Genomic DNA, 12,431 nt, shown 5'->3' on the forward strand with positions numbered 1-12,431 from the left:
TATGTTTAGTTGTGGGTGAAACATACAATTTTATTTTAAAAGAATGAAAATGCAAAAAAATTTACTTGCATCTCATGCCTAAAAAGTTTTTCAATAAGAGGAGTGATTGGAAGATTATGCATTGAAGAAGTGAGGGTCGACCTTGAGCACTTGTGTTCATGCTCATGGAAACAATGTAAAAAAATTCATGGAAGCTTCTCTGAAAATAATTATCCCCTTGTATATTTCAATTGTATTATAAAAATAATGTGCCAAGCTTTGGTTTTAGGATGATTAGATTGCTTGTTTACTATGTGCAGTACAGAAACAGAAACTTTGGCTGTAGTGCGTGAATTTAGATTTTTTACTGGAAAGTCAAATGGGTCTGAAACTTTTTGCACATTACTTATGTAATTTTTTTAAAATATTTCATATTTGTTTATAATTTTTTTTGGAGTTATAGAACTTTACTAAACTTCCAGATTACTACAGACTGTCCTATTTTTGACAGATTCTGTTTTCTATGTGTTGATCGCTTATTTTGATGAATCTATGGGTAGTATCGGGGGGTATGAACCATGGCGAAGTTGGAATACAGTATATAAAGTTCTAATATGAATTTGTAATAAGTTTGCAACAGTACCTAAAGGTAGTGATTTGCTTTATTATACTAACAGATCTCACAAAGTTTTTGTTAAAGTTTTGTGTGGATGAAGTGTTCGAAGATCGAGGAGCTATCAATATGAGAAGAATAAAGAGAGGCAAGAGTTCAAGCTTGGGGATGCCCAAAGAACCCCAAGTAAATATTCCAAGGATACTCAAGCATCTAAGCTTGGGGATGCCTCGGTTGGCATCCCATCTTTCTTCTTCAACAATTATCGGTATACCTCGGTTTTTGTTTTGTTCACATGATTTGTGTCCTTTGTGTTTTTCTTTTTCTTTAAGAACCATGCTAGTATGATATGTCCCTTCATCGATTTATAGAATGATTCATGTGCTTCACTTATATCTTTTGAGTATGAGTTTATAGAATACTCTTTGTGCTTTACTTAAATCTTTTGAGTATGGTTTTATAGAATGCTTCGTGTGCTTCACCTATATATTTTGAGCTTGGATATTGGTTAGACTATATTAATTGTAGAATGCTCCATGAACTTCACTTATATCTTTTGGAGTATGAATAATACTATCATCTAAAGTGGGTTTGGAAAAGTGTCAACTTTAGGAATTAGTGATCCCACTATTCCGAATGAGAAGAATTTTGCTTATGTGGAGAGTAGAAAAATTTCTATGCTTGTAGATCATGAAAAGAATACTTTATGTGATGGTTATATTGTTGAATTCATTCATGATGCTACTGAAAATTATTATGAGGGTGGAATATATGCTTGTAGGAGTAGCAATAATACCAAGTTTCCTCTCTATATGCTTAAAGTTTTGAAGTTATACTTGTTTTGCCTTCCTATGCTAGTTGATTCTTGTTCCTATAAATTATGTGTTAACAAAATCCCTAGGCATAGGAAGTGGGATAGATTCAAATGTGCTAGTCATATTCTTCATGATGCTCCCTTTATGTTTCAATTCTTTTCTTTTATGTGAGCATCATTGAAATCATCATGCCTAGCTAAAAGGCATTAAAGAAAAGCGCTTGTTGGGAGACAACCCAATATTTACCCTTACTGTTTTTGTGTGTTTACCTTATTAATCTACTGTAGTAATCATGTTTTATAGCTTTTGTTTCAATAAAGTTCCAAGTAAGACCTTTGGGAAGACTTGGGTGAAAGTTAATGTGATCCTGCTGTAAAAAACAGAAACTTTGCGCTCACGAGATTAGCTGTCATTTTTTACAGAAGAGTGATTTGGAGTTTATTATTTTTGCAGAAGATTAATAGAAAAATTCCTCACGTCCAGCAATTTATTTCATAATTTTTGGAGTAGCAGAAGTATGGTTGCTGTTCAAATCATTACAGACTGTTCTGTTTCTGACAGATTCTGTTTTCATTGCATAGTTTGCTTGTTTTCTAGTTTCTATGGATTATATTTCTCAATATAAATTGTAGAAATGATATGGTACAGTAGGCATTTTGTGAGAACAATTATGAACCTTGTATTTGGCAATACCAAAGTGAATGGTTTACTCTTTATCATACTAACCCATCTCACGAAGTTCCGTTAAGTTTTGTGTGATTGAAGTTTTCAAGCTTTGGGTGAGATATCGATACGAGGAGAATAAGAAGTGGAAAGACCCTAAGCTTGGGGATGTCCAAGGAACCCCAAGGTAATATTCAAGGAAGACTCAAGCGCCTAAGCTTGGGGATGCCCCGGAAGGCATCCCCTCTTTCGTCTTCAAAACAATCGGTATACCTTACTCGGAGCTATATTTTTATTCCTCACACGATATGTGTTTTGCTTGGAGCGTATTTTCAATTTTACTTGTTGTTTGAATAAAATCATTGGATCTGAAATCTTGAATGAAAAAGAATCCTCCCATGGCTAGTTAATTATTTGACTACTCAGTGTTCTTCACTTATATCTTTTTGGAGTAGTTTGTCATTTACTCACGTGCTTCACATATATCCTATGAGTAAATGGTTGAATGAATTGAATATCATAAATCTGAATTTTTATACGTTTCATATGCTTATAACATGGGGAGTAATGACTTTACACATAATAAGTATAGGTATTAAACTTGTTGAAAGTTAGCAAACGCAGAATTGGTCACTCGAACAATTCATGAAAGAATATTGAAGGAAGAGAGATTTCACATATAAATATACTATCTTGGACATCTTTTGTAATTGTGAGCACTCATTAAAATATGACATGCTAGAAAGTTGATGTTGGACAAGGAAGACAACTTAATGGGTTATGTTTTCCTATATCAGAAACGTTATATTGCCTTGGATCATCCAACATGTTGAGCTTGCCTTTCCCTCTCATGCTAGCCAAATTTTTTGCACCAAGTAGAGATACTACTTGTGCTTCCAAACATTCCTTAACCCAGTTTTGCCATGAGAGTCCACCATACCTACCTATGGATTGAGTAAGATCCTTCAAGTAAGTCGTTATCGGTGCATGCAATAAAAATTGCTCTCTAAATATGTGTGCTCTATTAGTGCGAAGACAATAAGCTTTATACGAACTTGTGATAGGGAAGAAATAAAAGCGACGGACTGCATAATAAAGGTCTTTATCACAAGCGGCAATATAAAGTGACGTTCTTTTGCATTGAGATTTTGTGCATCCAACCAAAAAAGCGCATGACAACCTCTGCTTCCCTCTGCGAAGGGCCTATCTTTTACTTTTATCTTCTACCCTTATACAAGAGTCATGGTGATCATCACCTTTCTTTTTTACACTTATTCCATTGGCAAGCACTTTGTGTTGGAGCGATCCGGATATATATATCCACTTGGATGTAGGTTTTCATAAATTATTATTGTTGACATACCCTTGAGGTAAAAGGTTGGGAGGCGAAACTATAAGCCCCTATCTTTCTCTGTGTCCGATTAAAACTTTGAACCCATAAATATCACATGAGTGTTAGCAATTGTGAACGAGTAAATGATATTTGAGTATGTGGAGTTTGCTGAATCAAAGCTCTTACATAGACCCTTCCCGAAAATATTTGATGACTAAGAGCATTGTTTATTAGTTTTCAAGAAAGTTTATGATCTATACTTTAACATGTGAATAGCTTGTTACTTGATCATGAAAAGTTTTATGAGATGAGCTACTGTTATGGAATATAATGATGCTAGAAAAGGTGATTGAAATTATCATTGATCAAACTTGTGCACCTGCTAGCATTCACACTTCATAAATTATTTCTTTTATCATTTACCTACTCGAGGACGAGCAGGAATTAAGCATGGGGATGCTGATACATCTCCAACGTATCTATAATTTATGAAGTATTCATGCTATTATATTATCCATCTTAGATGTTTTATATGCATTTATATGATATTTTATATGATTTTTGGGACTAACCTATTAACCTAGAGCCCAGTGCCAGTTTCTATGTTTTCCTTGTTTTTTAGTATCGCAGAAAAGGAATACCAAACGGAGTCCAATTGACGTGCCAATTTTTGATGATTTTTTATGGACCAAAAGAAGCCCCCGGAGTAAAAGAGTTGGGCCATAAAAGTCACGGGCTGTACACGAGGGTGGGGGGTGCGCCCACCCCCCGGGCGTGGGCCCCTATCTCGTGGACGACTCGGAGACCCCCCCTGACGTGAGACCTACGCCAAAAATTCCTATAAATACAGAAACCTCTAGGAAATAACCTAGATCAGAAGTTCCACCACCGCAAGCCTCTGTAGCCACGAGAAATCAATCTAGGCCCTCTCTGGCACCCTGCCGGAGGGGGCCATCATCACCGGAGGCCATGGAGGAGGATCCCGGAGGGGCCATCATCGCCATGAAGGCCAAGGACCAGAGGGAGAACCTCTCCCCATCTAGGGGGGAGGCCATGGAGGAGGAAGCACAAGGGGGAACCTCTCCTCCTCTCTCTCGGTGGCGTCGTAGTGCCATCGGGAGGGGAATCATCGCCGCGGTGATTGTCTTCATCAACATCACCATCATCATCACCATCCTCATCTTTTTACGCAGTCCACTCTCCCACACCCTGCTGTAATCCCTACTTGAACATGGTGCTTTATGCCACATATTATGATCCAATGATGTGTTGCCATCCTATGATGTTTTGAGTAGATATCCTTTGTCTTTGGGTTGATTGATGATCTAGATTGGTATGAGTTGTATGTTTTAATTTGGTGCTGTCCTATTGTGCCCTCCGTGTCGCGCAAGCGTGAGGGATTCCCGCTGTAGGGTGTTGCAATACGTTCATGATTCGCTTATAGTGGGTTGCTTGAGTGACAGAGGCATAAACCCGAGTAAGGGGGTTGTTGCGTATGGGATAAAGGGGACTTGATGCTTTAATGCTATGGTTGGGTTTTACCTTGATGATCTTTAGTAGTTGCGGATGCTTGCTAGAGTTCCAATCATAAGTGCATATGATCCAAGAAGAGAAAGTATGTTAGCTTATGCCTCTCCCTCATATGAAATTGCGATGACGACTACCGGTCCTGTTAACAATTGCCTAGGACAATTCCGCACACCGATCCATCATTATTCCACACTCGCTATTTATAATATTTAGTAATATATTCTAAGTTTATGATAACAACACCTAATTTTATGTTTTAGCTCTCCGTTATCATGCAAAGTTATCCTCTTCATACCCACAACGTAGTTTTATTTCTCGTTTCTAGTTGGAAGCAAACGTTCGGTGTACGTAGAGTCGTAATAGTGGCAGATAGGACTTGAGAGAATATTGATCTTACCTTTAGCTCCTTGTGGGTTCGACACTCCATACTTATCACTTCCACCATTGGGAATTGCTACGATGATTCCCTGCACTTGGGGATTATGAAGCGTGGGTGGCTTCGACATGGTCGTGGGTGGCCTCCATCAGGGCTAAGGCCGCCGCTGTGGAACGGACAACTGTTGTGCCACTGTCGCCAGTTGCTATCCCCGAGGCAGATGTTGCTGCCGCCACCTGAGAAGCAAAAACGGCCGTTTGGGCTGCCTTGGCCGCCAGGTCGCAGATTACTGCCGCGCTCATGCACCTTGTTAGCTCGCGCATGGCGGCTGCGGCTGCGCTCTCGCCGGAGTGGGCCACCGAAGTTGCCCTCACGACGGGGGTCCACGTGCCCATCTTTCACCAGAGGTGATTGAACAGTGAAATGATATTTGGGGAGCGAGCTAGTGTGCTTGAGACACCGGCTGTGGACTATAGCCGACACACCTTCTCATGTAAGACATAGGCGTACTATACACCGACGGTGCTCCAGGATATTTTGTGCTGCATCTCACACGGTTGGTGATAATAAACTGTGTGCGATCTACTTGATTTTTCATCTTGATTTGAATTACATAATGGGTCACAGCGGCAATGGACGGTGTTTGAATTGCTAGAACTTTTATCTTTAGTGAACATGCAACTATATGTGTGTCGTAAAAGAATTGGAATTATTCAGGGTTCGTTTGAACATTTTATACATTAAATTGGTTTTCTGACCATTTCAGGTGCGCAATTCAAAATTAAACTACATGCACATGCTTCGGTGCACCAACATGGGTTGTCAAATCATATATGTGTCCATGGGTTTATGCTTATGTCCCATGCAAGAAATGGGGATGAAATTCGAACACCACGGCACCGTGGCTCTCCGGCAAACGTCGACGTACTTGCTTTTGTAATTCTAGTAAATCCAAAATTCGTCCGAAATTCATGAAACTTGGCATGCTATCATGGAGCGGCATCAACATTCCATGGTAAAAAAATTGTCCCATCTGGGGAGGTTTGAGTATAAGCTTCTCATAAACCAGCGCATCTCAAAACAAGTGTGATGGTTTCGGTAGGGACCGTTTCACCTTTCTGGACGAAACTATATCGGTTGCCTCTTCTCGATTTCAAATTTTTTCCTAGTGTCAAATTAGAACAACAGGAATGTAGTGTCAATTTTTGGGAGTTTTCGGGGTTCGGTTGGACATTTTTATACATTAACTGAGTTTTCTATGCATTCATGTGCATAATTCAAATATGAACTACAGGCACATTCTCTAAAGCATATAAATTAGTTGAAAATTCAAATCTGTGTCCTTGGTTGCCTGCTTAGGTCCCATGCAAGAAATGGGAATGAATGTCAAACACCCTGGCACCGTCACTCGAACGCAAACATTGAGATACCTAGTTTTTAAATTCTAGTAAATCCAAAGCTCGTCTGAAATTCATGAAACTTGGCATGCTGTCATGGAGTGGCATCAACATGTCGTGGTAAAATTTTTGTCCCATTTGGGGCAGGTTTGGGTATAAGCTTCTCACAAACCAGAGCTTCTCACAACAAGCCTGATGGTTTCGGTAGGGAACGTTTCACCTTTCTAGACGAAATGATATCCATTGCCTCTTCTCGATTTCAAATTTTTTCCTAGTGTCAACATAGAACAACAGGAGTGTTGTGTCAATTTTTGGGATTTTTCGGGGTTCGTTTGGACATTTTTATGCATTAATTGAGTTTTCAATGCATTTATGTGCATAATTCAAATTTGAACTACATGCACATGCTCTAATGCATATAAATTGGTTGAAAATTCAAATCTGTGTCCTTGGTTGCATGCTTAGGTCCCATGCAAGAAATGGGAATAAATGTCAAGCACCCTGCCACCGTCACTCGGCTGCAAACATTGAGGTACCTGGTTTTTAAATTCTAGTAAATCCAAAGCTCGTCTGAAATTCATGAAACTTAGCATCAACATGGAGCGGCATCAACATGCCGTGGTAAATTTTTTGTCCCATTTGGGGCAGGTTTGGGTATATGCTTCTCACAACAAGCCTGATGGTTTCGGTAGAGAACGTTTCACCTTTCTGGACGAAATGATATCCATTGCCTCTTCTCGATTTCAATTTTTTTCCTAGTGTCAACATAGAACAACAGGAGCATTGTGTTAATTTTTGGGATTTTTTGGGGTTCGTTTGGGCATTTTTATGCATTAATTTAGTTTTCAATGCATTTATGTGCATAATTCAAATTTGATCTACATGCACATGCTCTAATGCATATAAATTGGTTGAAAATTCAAATATGTGTTCTTGGTTGCATGCTTAGGTCCCATGCAAGAAATGGGAATGAATGTCAAGCACCCTACTACCGTCACTCGACCGCAAACATTGAGATTCTTGGTTTTTAAATTCTAGTAAATCCAAAACTCGTTTGAAATTCATGAAACTTGGCATGCTATCATGTAGCGGCATCAACATGCCATGGTAATTTTTTTGTCCCATTTGGGGCAGGTTTGGGTATATGCTTCTCACAAACCAGAGCTTCTCACAACAAGCATGATGGTTTCGGTAGGGAACGTCCCACCTTTGGGGACGAAACGATATCCATTGCCTCTTATTGCTTTCAAAAAAATTCTCGTGTCAACATAGAACAACAGGAGTGTTGTGTCAATTTCTGTGATTTTTCGGGGTCCGTTTGGACATTTTTATGCATTAACTGAGTTTTCAATGCATTTATGTGAATAATTCAAATTTGAACTATATGCACATGCTCCAGTGCATATAAATTGGTTGAAAAATCAAATCTGTGTCCTTGGGTGCATGCTTAGGTCCCATGCAAGAAATGGGAATGAATTTCAAACACCAGGGCACCGTCGATTGCCAGCAAAACGTTGAGATACTTTATTTTTAAATTCTAGTAAATCCAAAACTCATCTGAAATTCATGAAACTTGGCATGCTATCATGGAGCGGCATCAACATGCAGTGGTAAAATTTTTGTCCCATTTGGGGCAGGTTTGGGTATATGCTTCTAACAAACCAGAGCTTCTCACAACAAGCACGATGGTTTCGGTAGGGAACGTCCCACCTTTGGGGACGAAACGATATCCATTGCCAGCTTTCAAAAAAATTCTCATGTCAACATAGAACAACAGGAGTGTTGTGTCAATTTTTGTGATTTTTGGGGTTCGTTTGGACATTTTTATGCATTAACTGAGTTTTCAATGCATTTATGTGCATAATTCAAATTTGAACTACATGCACATGCTCCAGTGCATATAAATTGGTTGAAAAATCAAATATTTCTCCTTGGGTGCATGCTTAGGTCCCATGAAAGAAATGGGAATGAATTTCAAACACCAGGGCACCGTTGATTGCCGGCGAAACGTTGAGATACTTTATTTTTAAATTCTAGTAAATCCAAAACTCGTCTGAAATTCATGAAACTTGGCATGCTATCATGGAATGGCACCCGACATGCTGTGGTATTTTTCGTGTCCATTTTGAGAGAAGGCGCACTCGAATAATGACAGCCAACAAAGGCATTTTAAAAAAAATAACTGCCACTTTAATATCTCAAACGTTTGTATAATTCAAACTGTGTGCGTTCTGTTAACCATTCACATGATGCCACGTGTCTTGGTTTTAATGGTTGTAGGAGGTGCCGTGCGGACAGCTGCTTGACCTTGACTAAATGGGAGGCGTGCGAGCGCAGTCCGGTGCGCAGGATGACCGAGAGGCATGCAAGATGTCCTCCAATGAATCTCGTCTTTGACAGTACCAAAGTGAAATGGTTTGCTCTTTATCATACTAACTATCTCACAAAGTTCCGTTAAGTTTTGTGTGATTGAAGTTTTCAAGTTTTGGGTGAGATGTCGATATGAGGAGAATAAGGAGTGACAAGACCCTAAGATTGGGGATCCCAAGGCACCCCAAGGCAATATATTCAAGGAATATCCAAGCTACTGAGCTTGGGGATGCCCCGGAAGGCATCCCCTCTTCGTCTCCAACATTATCGGTAACCTCACTTGGAGCTATGTTTTCATTCATCACATGATATGTGTTTTGCTTGGAGCGTCAATTTATTTTGTTAGGATTTGCTTGCTGTTATTTAAAATAATTTTTTGCACCTTTCTTTTCAATAAAAATGTCAAGTATAGCCTTTGCCATGCTTATCTTGTAAGTATATGAGTTGCTGTTTCAAAACAGAAAGTTTATCGATGTTGCAAAAATTCCCTAGAAAAGTCAGAATGTGATAAAATGTTGAAACTTTTTGCAAAATAAGCTCTGACAAATTTTCTACAGTGTGGTAGAATTTCATAATGTTTGGAGTTGAATAAGTATTGATACTCTTGTATTCTTTACAGACTGTACTATTTTGGCAGATTGCTGTTATGTTTGCATTGCTTGCATATGTTTGCTTGTTTAATGATTCTATTTGGAGATAGGAGTATTAAATATGTAGAGGCATTTAGTATTGAATAATAATTTTAGTGATTTGCTACAGTAGAGAATGATAAGGTTTCTGCATTGGTTTATACTAACTTATCTCACGAGTTCTTGTTCAGTTTTGTGTGGATGAAGCTTTTCAGATTTAGGAAAACCGTGATATGAGAGGAATTAAGGAGACACAAAAGCTCAAGCTTGGGGATGCCCAAGGCAACCCAAGATAATATTTCAAGAAGTCTCAAGCATCTAAGCTTGGGGATGCCCCAGTAGGCATCCCACCTTTCTTCTTCAACAATTATCGGTTAGTATCGGTTGAGACTAAGTTTTTGCTTCTTCACATGAGTTGTGCAATTCTTAGAATGTCATTTTATTTTCATTTTGCTTGCTGTTTTAATAAGGTACTTAGATCTGAAAGTTTTTAAATAAAATAGAGTCCTCAAATAGTTGCCAGGGAGGCTAAGTAAGCGCCATTCACATCCCGTCAACGACGCTCTTTTCTATGGATTTGCTCTTGTGCTTCACTTATATCCTATGAGTAAATTGTTGAATAAATCGAATATCATGAAGTTGGAATATTATCATGCCTAGTGGTAGCTTCACATTGGGTTTAGAAAGTGAAATCTTTTGAGGCTTGATAATCACAATATTGGTCATACAAGCAATTCACGAATAATTAGTATAAGGAAGAGAACTTTCACACGCAAATACACTATCCTGGAATTCTTTTGTGATTGTGAGCCCCCATCAAAATATTATATGCCAAAATTGTTGACGTTGGACAAGGAAGACAACATAATGGTTTGTGTTTGTTCATATTCACATAGAAGTTATATTGTCATAGATCATTCAACATGTGGTGCTTGCCCCCCCCCCCCATCTTTGCTAGCCAAAAATTCCGCACCAAGTAGAGATACTACTTGTGCATCGGAAAACCCTTAAACCCAAATCTTATTTTCAAGAGTCAACCATACCTACCTAGGGATTGAGCAAGATCCCTCAATAAGTTGTCATCGGTGCAATAAGGCAATAAGAATTGCTTCCAAAAGTGTGAGATCATTTAGTGTAAGAAAAAATTGAGCGTTGTACGAACTTGTGATGGCAAAGAATAAAAGAGACAGACTGCATAATAAAGGTTGCTATCATAAGGGGCAATATAACATGGCGTTCTTTTGCACTAAGGGGTTGAGCATACAAACAAACAAGCGCATGGTAACCTCTGCTTCCCTCTGCGAAGGGCCTATCTTTTACTTTTCAGTATTTACTTTTATGCAAAGAGTCAAAGTTTTTCTCTCTATTCCTTTTTATTTTCCTCCTTTGGCAAGCATCATGTAGTGAGGAAAGATCTAGGCACATATGTCCAGTTGAATATGGGTAGCATGAGTTATTATTGTTGACATCACCCTTGAGGTGAATACATTGGGATGCAAAACAATAAGCCCCTATCTTGCTATGTGTCCGGTTGAAACATTTTGCTCATGTGTACGCGGTGAGTGTTAGCGATCATAGAAGACTATATGATGGTTGAGTATGTGGAGCTCTTAATTAAACTCTGTTGAATAAGTTGAATTGCAATTGCTTGGTAACTGAGAACATAGGTTGTTGTGTTTCAAGAGATTCATTGTTTGAACCTTAACATGTGAATTGGTTGCCACTATAACATGAGAAGTTTTATGAGAAAGAATTGCTGTTATGATGCTAGGAAAAGTGATTGAAATTATCATTGATCAAACTTATGCACTTTGCTAGCATTCACACTTCATAAATTATTTCTTTTATCATTTACCTACTCGAGGACGAGTAGGAATTAAGCTTGGGGATGCTGATACGTCTCCAACGTATCTATAATTTATGAAGTATTCTTGCTGTTATTTTATCATTCTAGGATGTTTTACAATCATTTTATTGCAACTTCATATCATTTTTGGGACTAACCTATTGACCCAGTGCCTAGTGCCAGTTGCTCTTTTTTGCTTGTTTTTTACATAGCAGGAAATCAATATCTAACGGAGTCCAAACACCGCGAAACTTTTTGTGGATTTTTTATGGACCAGAACACCCAAGATGGGCCAGAGCAGCACCTGGGGGTACCCCGAGGGGGGCACAACCCACCAGGGCACGCCTGGGGGCCCAGGCGTGCCCACATGGGTTGTGCCCACCTCAGTGGCCTCCCGCACCCCTCTTTACCCTATAAATTCACAAATATTCCAAAACCCTTTGGGGTTAACCTAGATTAGAAGTTCTGCCGCCGCAAGGCTCCGTAGCCACCGAAAACCAATCTAGACCCAGTTCCGGCACCCTGCCGGAGGGGGGAATCATCTCCGGTGGCCATCTTCATCATCCCGGCGGACACCACGATGAGGAGGGAGTAGTCCACCCTCGGCGCTGAGGGTTTGTATCAGTAGATATGTGTTTAATCTCTCTCTCTCTCGTGATCTATATCATGGGCATTGTTAACATAGATGGATCATATGATGTTTCTCCCCTCTATACTCTTGTTGTGATGAATTGAATCTTTACCCTTTGAAGTCTTGTCTTGTCGGATTGAATATTCAGATATGAGAACACATGATGTATGTCTTGCGGTATGAATACTTGAGGTGACAATGGGGTATTATATTTATTCACTTGATGTATGTTATGGCACTCAACTTGCG

The sequence above is a fragment of the Aegilops tauschii genome, chromosome 2 (genome assembly GCF_002575655.3).
Source record: "Aegilops tauschii subsp. strangulata cultivar AL8/78 chromosome 2, Aet v6.0, whole genome shotgun sequence".
Taxonomy (NCBI): domain Eukaryota; kingdom Viridiplantae; phylum Streptophyta; class Magnoliopsida; order Poales; family Poaceae; genus Aegilops; species Aegilops tauschii.